This window comes from Dromiciops gliroides, chromosome 4, assembly GCF_019393635.1.
Source record: "Dromiciops gliroides isolate mDroGli1 chromosome 4, mDroGli1.pri, whole genome shotgun sequence".
Lineage (NCBI taxonomy): Eukaryota > Metazoa > Chordata > Mammalia > Microbiotheria > Microbiotheriidae > Dromiciops > Dromiciops gliroides.
Window position 1 is genome coordinate 228087263 of NC_057864.1, and position 12748 is coordinate 228100010.

General features: G+C 39.0%; 1 protein-coding gene across 1 annotated transcript in view; it reads right to left on the reverse strand.

The window, feature by feature from the left end:
- LOC122752702 (zinc finger protein 850-like) overlaps positions 1 to 12748 on the reverse strand; it is a 1092329-nt gene that overhangs the window by 914956 nt on the left and 164625 nt on the right.

Genomic DNA, 12748 nt, shown 5'->3' on the forward strand with positions numbered 1-12748 from the left:
GAGAACGTGAAGTATCTCAGGAAAAAGAACTGACATGGAAGAGCAAAGAAAGATAATTAAGAGTCACTGAACTACCTGAAAGCCATGACCAAAAAAGAGTATAGACATGATAATTTCAAGAAATCAGGTTCAAAAAAACTTCCCAGATATCTCAGGAGGCAACATAGAAATTAAAAGAATCCATAATCATCTCCTGAAATAACCCCCCAAATTAAATATTATTGCCCAAATCTCAATCTTTCATACTGTGTGACCCTGCACAATTAACCTTTCTATGCCTTAGTTTTCTTAGGAAAATAATACCACCTTCCAAAATTGTTGAGAAAATAAAATGAAATATTCATAACGAATTTTGCAAACTGGGGGCAGCTAGATGGCACAGTGGATAAAACACCAGCCCTGAATTCAAGAGGACCTGAGTTCAAATCCGACCTCAGACACTTGACACTTACTAGCTGTGTGACCCTGGACAAGTCTCTTAACCCTCATTGCCCCACAAAAAAAAAGAAAAAGAAAAAAAGAGACTACAAGTTCAGTCCCCATCAAGTCATCAAATCAATAATAAAAGACATATAGAAAAATACTTAAACATGGAACAGGCTGCAATAGGGACCAATGTCAGAGCCATTCCTTGGAAAATTCAGGAAAAAGAAAGACTTGTTGAAGTGGAGTAAGGATGGTGGAATAAGAATCCAAGGACCCCAGTTTCCCACTCTCCTCTCTCTACAACCACCTAGAAAATATGCCAGAATGAATTCTGATTGAGAAAAAGTTAGAAGTTGTTTTTCTTGTCTGAGACATCTTAGGAAAACAGAAAGGTCTACTGATACTGGGGATGGCATCTGTCCAGGCATGCAATATGTGGAACATTCCACTGCCCAGGAACTGAAAGAGGGCTCAGATAGGGCGCCAGGGCAGAAAGGGATCCCTGAACTGGTGCTGGGTGTAGGAAGAAGTACTATCCAAAAGCTGTGCTTCCATTACTTCATTCCAGGTCACAGATTCAGGGTAGAGAAGTGACCATGAGCATGGGCCCTAATTGTGTACTGAAAAAGGAATAAATATTCCAGAAACTGAAAGCTATATGACTAGTCCCAAGAGCAAAGTGGTAACTCAGTTTTATACTTTAGCCTAGCATGTAAGCCTACAGTGGAATAACCAGGGTAGTAGGCCTGGACGAAAGTGGAGCCAGCAGTTTAGTTGCTCTGAACCTACAGAGCCTTACAACGACTAGTCCTGCAGCATTCTACAGAAACTTGCAACTAGAGAGAAGACCATAGACTCAAAACTGGGTCACGAATTTAAAAGAGCTCAGAGCAAAAAGGTGGTAAACATAGCTTTCCCTAGATCACATCACTATGGGAGCACTGAAAATTTGCAGGCTATCAGACTAAGCTGTGAAAGCAGTAGAAGCACAGAGAGGGTCAGAAGCTCAGGCAAGACATCAACCCCCCTTCCCCAAGAAGTATGCACAGCCCAGCACTAACATAAAGTCCAAAGTCAAGAAGAAGGTTAGAAGAATGAGCAAATAAAAAGCACCATAAAATGGGAGCTCAATAGACAAAGATGACAAAAGTTATTTGAAAGCATCTATAAGCAAAACCTCTAGGAAAAATGCAGTTTGGACCATTTTTGTGATGGAAAAAAGCTAGAAGCCTTTCCAATAAGATTTGTGGTAAAGCAAGGGTGTCCATTATCCTCACTGTTAACATGATATGAATAATGCCACCTACAGCAATAAAACAGATGAATTGAGGAAATAAGCATAGGGAAAGAGAACAAAACTTGATACATTTTTGTTTGTTGTTGCAGATACTATGAACCCCAAAGAGCCAACTAAAAAGGTACTAGCAGCTAGGTGGTGCAGTGGATAAAGCACTGGCCCTGGATTCAGGAGAACCTGAGTTCAAATCTGGCTTCAGACACTTGACACTAACTAGCTGTGTGACCCTGGGAAAGTCACTTAACCCTCATTGCCCCACCCCACCCCCAAAAAAACCCTAAAAGGTACTAGCAACAATAACTTCAGCAAAATTTCAGGGTATAAAAGAAACACATAGAAATTATTAGCATTTTTGCATATAATCAACAAAATCAAGAAGAAAAAGGTAGATAAAGAAATCTCACTTAAAATACTATAGAATGTATAAAGTATTTGGAATTTTACCTATCAAAACATACAAGAACCATATAACTTGACTACAAAATACGTTTTACAGAAATGTTGATCTAAATAATTGGAAAAATATTAATTGCTCATTTCTAGTCCACACTGATAATGGTTAAAATGGCAATAGTACATATATTAATTTAGTTATTCACTATCATACAATTAAGCTATCAATGATTAATTTTTAGAGCTAGAAAAGAAATAATAAAATTCAACTGAAGAAAAAAGATTAAGATTAATTGAGAAAATCCAATTTATTCTATTCTGTAATTGATGTCATTTTGTACTACAACTGACATTTTGTTTAACTACTTAAGTCATGTTTCATTTGTCTCAGAGTTAAGTTTAGAAGTATAGCTTTCCTGCTAGTCACTGTTCTATTCTTGTGTCAAGGAAATCTGTTATTTTTAAAGGATCTAGGTATATGTAAGGGAGTCTGGTCTGTTATCTCTGCAACACTTCAGGAAAGTCTGGTCTTTTGTCACTGTGACACTAACTAGGCATGCAGGTCAATACCACCAATAAATTTTCCATAGTGACAATATGGAAGGAGTGGTTGTTGCTAGCCCTGCATTCCAAATTTCCAGTCAGTCATATTGTCCTCCACATCTACGATACTTATGATTTTGTAACCAATTATATTGTTTTCCCCATCTATGATTCTGCCTTCTAGTTTTTGAAGCTCCTCCTTTTGTTCATAAAAATTATCTGTCAGCCTCATTCAGAGTCTTAGCTAGCTGAGGAGACTGAAACCCTGTTTAGTGGCAACTTTGCACTTCATTAATAAACTCATCATGCTCAGAGCTTTGTGCCTCAGTTTATTTTAATTTCAATTACAACCAAGTGTAATACAGAAAAAAGTAAGAGAAAGATGGCCTAGATACACCAAATTCAAACTTTAGTAAAAAGCATTAATCAAAACTATTTCCTACTTGTTAAAAAAAAAGTTATTAATTGAAGGGTTTAAAACATACAGGGTTATACAAGGTATAAAACATACAGAAGCAAGTGAACATAATAGCATAGTGTTTTGTTAAGACCTATGGTTTTGGTAAGGACTCAATATTCAACAAAAATGAGAATCCAGGAAAGCAGTCTGGCAAAAGTTGGCTACAGATCAGCATGCTACAGCAAATACCATGATAAGCTCCAAATGAATACATGATTTAGACAGAAAAGGTCACATCCTAAACAAATTAGGAAAGGAGGAAAGGACATGTCTACCACAACTACAGACAGGAGACAAATCCATGATCAAACAAGTAGAAGTAGGAAAGATCACAGAACATAAAATGAACAGTTTTGATTTTAAAAATTGTTTTTGCCCAAACAAAACCAATGCAGATAAAAATAGAAAAGAAACAGGGAACTGGGGAAAAAATCATTGAAGTAAATTTCTCTGATAAAAATCTAATAGCCAAGAAATATAAGAGGCTATTTCAAATTTTTAAGGAGAAAAGTCACTCCCCAATAAAAAGAGTCAGTCAGAGTTAGTTTTCTTTTTTCTTCACTTTGTGAAATTTAGACTAATGATTATCTATTGATTAATACTGATTGATAGCTAACAGTTTTAGTAATCACTGTAATCAATTTCTAGGACTTAGATTTGGATTTATTTTGTATAGGCCTTGGTAGAAAATGTTTGGAGGACCATTCAACCTTGTCCGAAGATGTTTTTCCTAGCACTGGGTACTTCTGGGGAAGAAGAGGTATCTGGTTAGGGGCTTTCCAAAGAATGTTCAATTCGGTGTTTTCCTTGTTACCATGGATTCTGAAGACTGGTCCCCTCCTTTTGCAAGTCAACATGATTATTGACTGATCACAGTTTGAATTTAGTTGGCACCAGTAAACCTTATGTAATGAATGTAAGTAACTAAACTGTAAAAAAGACTGCTCCAATTCTAAGGTATGTCCTTGGTCACTGACCTCTATTGGTAATTGCTAGCCTTGCCAATAAAGACATTATGCTTGGACTTTCATGCCTCCATTTCTCTTAATAGCAGATTTGTCACAACAATTTTTAACATTTTATTTTTTTTAGATTTTGAGTGGAAAATTATCTCCCTCCTCTGCCCATCAGGAAGGCAAGGGTTATATCAATTATACATGTAAAATTGTGTAAAATACATTTCCATATTCCATGTAGTTAAGAAAAGGGAAGAAAAATAAAGAAAGTTTTTAAAAAGTATACTTCAATTTGCACTGAGAGTTCATCAGTTCTCTCTGGTGGTGGATAGCATTTTTCAACATGACTTCTTTGGGATTGTCTTGGACTATTGTATTGATCAGAGTAGCTAAATCCTTAGCTACAGTTGATCATTGTATTACTATATACAGTGTTCTCCTGGTTCTGCTCACTTAACCTTCCATCAGTTTATATGTCTTGTCTGATTTTTCTGAAACCATGCTGCTCATCATTTTTTATAGCATAATCATATTCCATCAAAATTATATACCACAATTTATTCAACCATTCCCCAATTAATGAATGTCACCTCAATTTCTAATTCTTTTCCACTATAAAAAGAGCTGTTTAAAATATTTTTGTACATATAGGACGTTTTCCTTTTTCTGTGATTTCTTTAGGATACAGAGTAGTAGTACTGCTAGGTGAAAGGATACGCATGGTTTTATTGCCCCTTGGGCATAGTTCCCAATTGTTTTCCAGAATGATTGGAGCAGTTCCACATCCCCTCCAGAATATGTAATTTTCCTTTTTTGTAATATTAGCCAAAGTGATAGGTGTGGAGTGGTACCTAAGAGTTGTTTTAATTTGCATTTCTCTAATCAATGTTTAAAATAGAGTGGTACAGAAAATAGAGTCTGATCAATAAAGCATTTTTGTATATCAGTATGACTATTGATAGTTTTGATTTCTTCTTCTGAAAAGTTTCTGCTCATCTTTGACCATTTGTTTAACTATATATTTGAGAAATGAGACCTTTATTAGGGAAATTTCCTTTAAAATTCCCCCCATTTGATTAAACACACAGAGCTCCTGACACAATTAACCCAAAACAACCCTGGAGCAACAAAACCCACAAAAAGATGGGCTGAGATTATTTTCCAGCCAAAGACAGTTTAAAGGGAACTGTGTTGGGGTGTAAGAAGAGTCCAACCCCACGATCACACCTCCACAGTATTTGAATTCCTTTTTTCTAGCTGCTTGCAATATTTTCTCCTTGACCTGGGAGCTCTGGAATTTGGCTATATTATTCCTGGAGATTTTCCTTTGGGGATCTCTTTTAGGAGGTGATCAGTGGATCCTTTCAATTTCTATTTTACCTTCTGCTTCCAGAATATCAGGGCAATTTTCCCTGACAATCTCTTGGAAGATGCTGTCTAAACTCTTATTTTGGTCATGGTTTTCAGGTAGTCCAATGATTTTCAAATTATCTCTCCTGAATCTATTTTCCAGGTTAGCTGTTTTTCCAAGGAGACATTTCATATTGCCCTCTATTTTAAAAAATTCATTTGGATTTGCTTTACTGTGTCTTGGTTTCTCATAAAGTCACTAGCTTCCATTTGTTCAATCCTATTTCTTAGGCAATAATTTTCTTCAGAGAGCTTTTGTCTCTCCTTTTCCATTTGGATTTTCAAGCTGTTGACTTTTTTCTCATGATTCTCCTGCATAGCTCTCATTTCTCTTTCCATTCTTTCCTCTCTCTCTCTAAATCTTCCTCCTATCTCTCCTACTTTCTCTTCAAAGTCCTTTTGAGTGCTTCCATGGCCTGAGACCAATTCATATTTTTCTTGGAAGCTTTGGATATGGGAGCCCTGAGGATATTATCCTTTTCTGAGGGTGCACCTTGATCTTCCTTGTTGCTAAAGAAATTTTCTATAGTTCTCAACTTTCTTTGTTTGCTCATCTTGCCATCCTTTTCTTGACTTTTAACTCCCTCTTACAGTGGGACCCTACTTCCAAGCTACACTGTCCCAAGCTTCAGAGCGTCCCAGGTGTTTGGGTTTGAGGGAGGGCAGGTTCTTCTCTCACCTGGCCTGTTTTCTGGTCTGAAGATAACCTCAAGCCAATTTGCTAATTAACCAGCCAGTAGAACTTTGTGTGCAGTGGTGGCTGGCAAGATGAGCAAACAAAGAAAGTTGAGAACTATAGAAAATTTCTTTAGCAACAAGGAAGATCAAGGCCCCCAAATGGAAGCTAGTGACTTTATGAGAAACCAAGACACAGTAAAGCAAATCCAAATGAATTTTTTAAAATAGAGGGCAATATGAAATATCTCCTTGGAAAAACAGCTAACCTGGAAAATAGATCCAGGAGAGATAATTTGAAAATCATTGGACTACCTGAAAACCATGACCAAAATAAGAGTTTAGACAGCATCTTCCAAGAGATTGTCAGGGAAAATTGCCCTGATATTCTGGAAGCAGAAGGTAAAATAGAAATTGAAAGAATCCACTGACCACATCCTGAAAGAAACCCCAAAAGGAAAACCTCTAGGAATATCACAGCCAAATTCCAGAGCTCCCAGGTCAAGGAGAAAATATTGCAAACTAGGAAAAAGGAATTCAGATACTATGGAGCTACAATAAGGATAAAACAAGATCTAGCAGCATCTACATCATTAAAGGACCAGAGGGCATGGAATATGATATTCCAGAGGGCAAAGGAACTGGGACTACAGCCAAGAATCACCTACCCAGCAAAACTGATTATAATCTTACAGAGGAAAAAATGGGACTTTAATGAAAAAGAGGACTTTCAGGCATGGAAAGACCTGAACTGAATAGAAAATTTGACTTTCAAATACAAGACCCTGGAGAAGCATAAAAAGGTAAACAGGAAAAAGAAATCATGAGGAATATTAAAAGATTAAACTGTTTACATTCCTACATGGGAAGATAATACTTCTAACTCATAAGAACTTTCTCAGTATTGGGGGTAGCTAAAAGGAATACACTTAGAGGACACAGGTTTGAACTGAATATGAAGGTATGATATCTGTAAAGCATTTGTTTTTGGTTTATCCTTGTTCTTTGTGGGGCAGGAAGGGTGGGGTGGCTTATTTCTGGGGATGGATTTGGGCTTGGGGCCTCCTGGGTCCAGAGCTGGTACTTTGTCCACTGGGCCACCTAGCTAACCCATGATGACATCTTTCAAATAAAGTTAAGGGGTAAAAGGAATGCACTGGGGGAGGGGGAAGGAGAGAGGTAGACTGGGGAGAAGTAGCTCACATGAAGGAAACAAGAAAAAGCTCATGGAGGGGGGGGGGAAGAGGGGGAAGGAGTGGGGGAGTGAGTGAACATTACTGTCATCAGAATTGGCTCAAAGAGGGAATAACATACATACTCAAGTGGTATAGTAATATATTTTGCCCTGAGGGAAAGTGGGAGGGGAAGGAGATAAGGCAGGGGGGAGAAGAGGGGAAGGAAGGAAGGAAGGACAGATTGCGGTAGGGAGCAGTAAAAAGCAAAACACTTTCGAGGAAGGTGAAGATGTTCTGCATAACTACAGATGTATGACTTATATTGAATTGCTTGATTTCATAGGGAGAATTGAGAAGGAAGAAAAATTTAGAACACAGAATTAGCTCAAAGATCTTAATCTCATCAGAGTTGACTCAAGGACGGAATAACATACACAGCCAATTGGGAGGAGTAATCTATTTAACCCTATAGGAAAGTAGGAGGGGAAGAGGATAAGGAGGGAAGGGTGAAAGAAGGGAGGGCAGAGAGGGGGAGCGGATAGTCAGAAGCAAAACATTTTTGAGGAGGAATAGGTTAAAAGAAGATATAGGGGGCGGAGCCAAGATGGCGGAGGAGAGACTGTGACTCCCACAAGCTCCAGATAAACCCGTCCATTCACGCCCAAATAATGCGGTAAAAATCAAAACCCAGAACAGCCTAATGCACATAAGAACAGAGTGAGACTGTTTCTCCGCAAAAGAGGGCGATTCTGATCACCTACTGATCAGGCTGAACAGCTCAGCGCGCGGTCCGGACCCAGCCAGGGACACTGCTTCCAGCGCATGTCAGAGTCTTCAGCACCAGCAGCTTCTGAGGCTCCGATCACGGACTGGTGACGGGGTTCGGAGGTAGGCCGGGGTGAAGTGGAGGCAGTATCTGCTGGAGTTGGGGCAAAGTGCCCTGGTTCTGAACCAGTGGGCTGAATCGAGTGGTGGTGGCCCAGTGGGGGAGGGGTAAAAGCACGCCAAGCTTCCAACCATAGAGAATCAGAGCTCAATCAGACTTCTGTTTCCGGGTCAAAGAGAAAGCGGCTGTGATTACTCACAAGCCAGGCAGGCTGAGAAGAAGCCCAATCACCCCCTGGGCCACGCTGTAGCACCAACGGTGTGTCCGGGAAGCAGTGCTACACTTTAAGGAGTAAAAAGCCAAGAAACAGTAAGCCAGGATGAGTAGGCAGAGAAAGCAGAAGACCATCGAAAACTTCTTTGGGGGAAAGGTAGACCACAATACATCCTCAGAAGAAGAAGATAATAATAGGGTCAAAGCTCCAACATCCAAAGCTTCCAAGAAAAATATGAACTGGTCTCAGGCCATGGAAGCTCTCAAAAGGGACTTTGAAGAGAAAGTAGGAGAGATAGAACGAAGATGTAGAGAAAGAGAGGAAGGAATGGAAAGAGAAATGAGAGCAATGCAGGAGAGTCATGAGAAAAAAGTCAACAGTTTGAAAAGCCAAATGGAAAAGGAGATTAAAAAACTGTCCGCTGAAAATAATTGCCTAAGAATTAGGATTGAACAAATGGAAGCTAGTGAGCTTATGAGAAACCAAGACACAGTAAAGCAAATCCAATTGAATGAAAAAATAGAAGGCAATGTGAAATATCTCCTTGGAAAAACAGCTGACCTAGAAAATAAATCTAGGAGAGATAATTTGAAAATCATTGGACTACCTGAAAACCATGACCAAAACAAGAGTTTAGACACCATCCTCCAAGAGATTGTGAGGGAAAATTGCCCTGATATTCTTGAAGCAGAAGCTAAAATAGAAATTGAAAAAATCCACCGATCACCTCCTGAAAGAGATCCCAAAAGGAAAACCTCCAGGAATATTATAGCCAAATTCCAGAACTCCCAGGTCAAGGAGAAAATATTGCAAGCAGCTAGAAAAAAGGAATTTAAATACTGTGGAGCTCCAATAAGGATAAAGCAAGATCTAGCAGCTTCTACATTAAAGGACCGGAGGGCATGGAATATGATATTCCAGAGGGCAAAGGAACTGGGACTACAGCCAAAAATCACATACCCAGCAAAACTAAGCATCCTCTTTCAGAGGCAAACATGGAACTTCAAGGAGAAAGAAGACTTTCAGGCATTTGTTATGAAAAGACCTGAACTGAATAGAAAATTTGACTTTCAAATACAACACCCCGGAGAAGCATAAAAAGATAAACAGGAAAAAGACTTCATGAGGGATATTAAAAGATCAAACTGTTAACATTCCTATATGGGAAGATAATACAGAGGACACAGGTCTGAACTGAATACGAAGGGAAGTTATGTTTTGTTCTTTGTGGGGTGTCTTATGTATGGGGCCGGATTTGGGCTTGGGGCCTCCTGGGTCCAGGGCTGGTGCATTGTCCACTGTGCCACCTAACTAACCCATAATGACATCCTTAAAATAGGGTTGAGGTGTAGGAGAAATAGACTGGGGGAGGGGGAAGGGGAGAGATGGTCTGGGGAGAGGTTATTCATATGAAGGAAACAAGAAAAAAGCTTATGGAGGGGAGGGGAAGAGGGGGAAGGAATTGGGGAGTGATTGAACTTTAATATCATCAGAATTGACTCAAAGAAGGACTAACATACATACTCAAGTGGGTATAGTAATATATTTTGCCCTGAAGGAGGGGAGGGAGATAAGGGGGGGGGAGGGGAAGGAGGGAAGGGCAGATTCTGGGAGAGAGTAGTAAAAAGCAAAATACTTTCAAGGAAGGTGAAGACGTTCTGCATAACAGCACAAGTATGAAATATTGAATTGCTTGATTTCATAGGGAGGGTTGAGGAGAGAGGGAGGAAGAAAATTTGGAACATAGAATTAGCTCAAAGACCTTAAACTCATCAGAATTGGCTCATGGAGGGAATAACATTCACACCCAGTTGGGAGGAGTAATCTATCTAACCTTACAGGAAAGTATGAGGGGAAGAGGATAAGGAAGGAAGGGTGGAAAAAAAGGGAGTGCAGAGTGGGGAAGGGGACAGTCAGAAGTAAAATACTTTTGAGGAGGAATAGTTTAAAAGAAGATGGAAAATAGAGTAAATATCATGGGAAGGGAATAGGATGGAGGGAAATAGTTTTGATGACTTTGCTGGGTTAATACGAAGAAAATTCTTTGTCAAGTTTAAGGTACATTATTTAGGGTATGATGAACAGGATACTATTAGAAAAACCTGGAAAGACCTACATGAACTGAAGCAGAGTGAAATGCACTGTATACAAAATAACAGCAATAGTGTAAAATGACCTGCTAGGAAGCATGTGGTTATTTTCAGCAAGGCAATGGTCCAATATAACCCTGAAGGACTATGAAAATGGCAACCCATCTACAGAGAAAGAAGTGATAGTATCTGAAATAGTTGGAAACACATTTTTTTTTCTTTTCTCTCTTTTTTTTCTTTTTTGGTGAGGCAATTGGGGTTGGGTGGCTTGCCTGGGGTCATGTGGCTGGTGGGTGTTGGGGGTGTGGGGCTGAATTTGGGCTCGGGTGCTCCTGGTTCCAGGGCCAGTGCTCTGTCCGCTGCACCACCTAGCTGCCCCTGGAAACACATTTTTTAAAAAAATGTTTTTTCTCTTTGACAATTCCTCAGTCTGAAGTTTTGGGAGTTTTTTGACTGTTTTTTCCTCACAACCTAGCTAATGTGGGAATGTTTTCCATGACTACTCATGTATAATTTATTTTGAAATGCTTGAGTTCTAGTGGGTGGGGGTGGTGTTAAGGGCTAAAATTCTAGCTAAACTGTCTAAAATATCTAATGAGTGGTCGCCAATAAATTATAAGCTTTAGCAAGAGTTAGACTTTTAAGCATTTATTAAGGAGAATAAGAATTTGGTAAAGAGAGAGAAAAAGGCCTAGATTTCTATCTATTAAAGGGAGAGCACATTTCTAGCTCCCTTCTCCGCCAGCGTCCAAAGGAAAGAGCGCGAGACTGAGCGCCAGTCTCTTCCTTCCTCCTCCCACTAGTCCGCGTCACTTCCTGACTCCTGAAGAAAAGACTCCTGGTCTTGCCCTCAAAGACCTTCCCTTCATGGACAGAACTCTTCTACAGTAAGTATCCAGCAGGTGGCGTTATTCCAATCGTTACAGTCCCCCCTGTTGTTCCTCAAGAAACAAAATGTTTCCTTGACGGAACAGTAAAAAGAATATAATAACTATTGCTAACTAATAATATGTGAACAACAATATAGAAAAGGAAGAGAGGAAAGTTTTGTCCAGAGGGGCGATTTTTTTTTTTTGTCCTCATGAACCGACGCTTTGACATTAGTCTTGCAAAGGGAGGGCCTCTGCAGAGAATACATGTTACAGATGGTGTATATTATAACAGAAAGAGAAAAAAAACAACAAAAACAACAAATCAAAACTGTTCATTTAAAGTCTCTGAAAGTCTTTTCTCAGATGTCCTCTAGGTGTAGTCGTGGAATGGAAGTCTCTTCAGGGGTTGATGTGTGGATGCTGGTAATCAGCCAGGAAAATTTCCTACAAAATTGAGCTTAACACAACTTTAAAATAGCTTTGTCAATAATCAAATCAAACAATGAAAGTTCTCAAAAACATGTCTAAGGGAATTCATAATCTTAGTTGTTACACATGAAACATATAATAAAACAAAAATTGAAACATTCTTTAAAATTATAATATTACTATAGTCCCCCCCTTATGGAGGGTAATTGAGAAGACAATTGCTGTGATATTAATTATTAAAAATAATTTTTTATCTTTGTTTCATCACTTTTTGCATCATCTGCCTAATTATCCTCATGCCATTATGAGAAATTAAAAAAATCTAATATAATTGGTAACAGGTGTCAAGGCCAAATTCAACACTGTATTTATCATGACACCTGAGATAATTATGGGGGTTACCATAAAAGAACAGAGAAATGATGGGATGTGAGCATTCCCACACTTGAGCAATATGTACTGCCCATACAGTATGCCAGACTTAAAATAGGTGGATGGAATACATGTCCATGCCACCAAACATATTGGAGGAAACTGAGTCAGACTTAATCAGATGCATGGGATTGAGATGTCCATGGCATCAGGCATATAGGAGGGAGCATGGAAGCCAGGTGTAGAAGTGAGATGGGTGGGATGAATACTTCCAGCCGTCTGTACAATATTGTGGGGAAAAATAAAATAAAATATTAAACCAAGAGAATCCAACCTCAACATTTGTCAAAAGCCGTTCCCTCGGCCATACCTTGACTTCATGCATGTCTCCCCTCATGTGACAGTTCAGTGTCTGCTCTTGCATGTATTCCTCTTGTGATTGGATGGCATCTTGGCCAACTGGCATCTGATAACTCAGAATAAAGGCAATTAATGTCTTAAATGATAAGTTCCCATAATCCAAGTCTCATATGGATTTAAAAATTGAGGA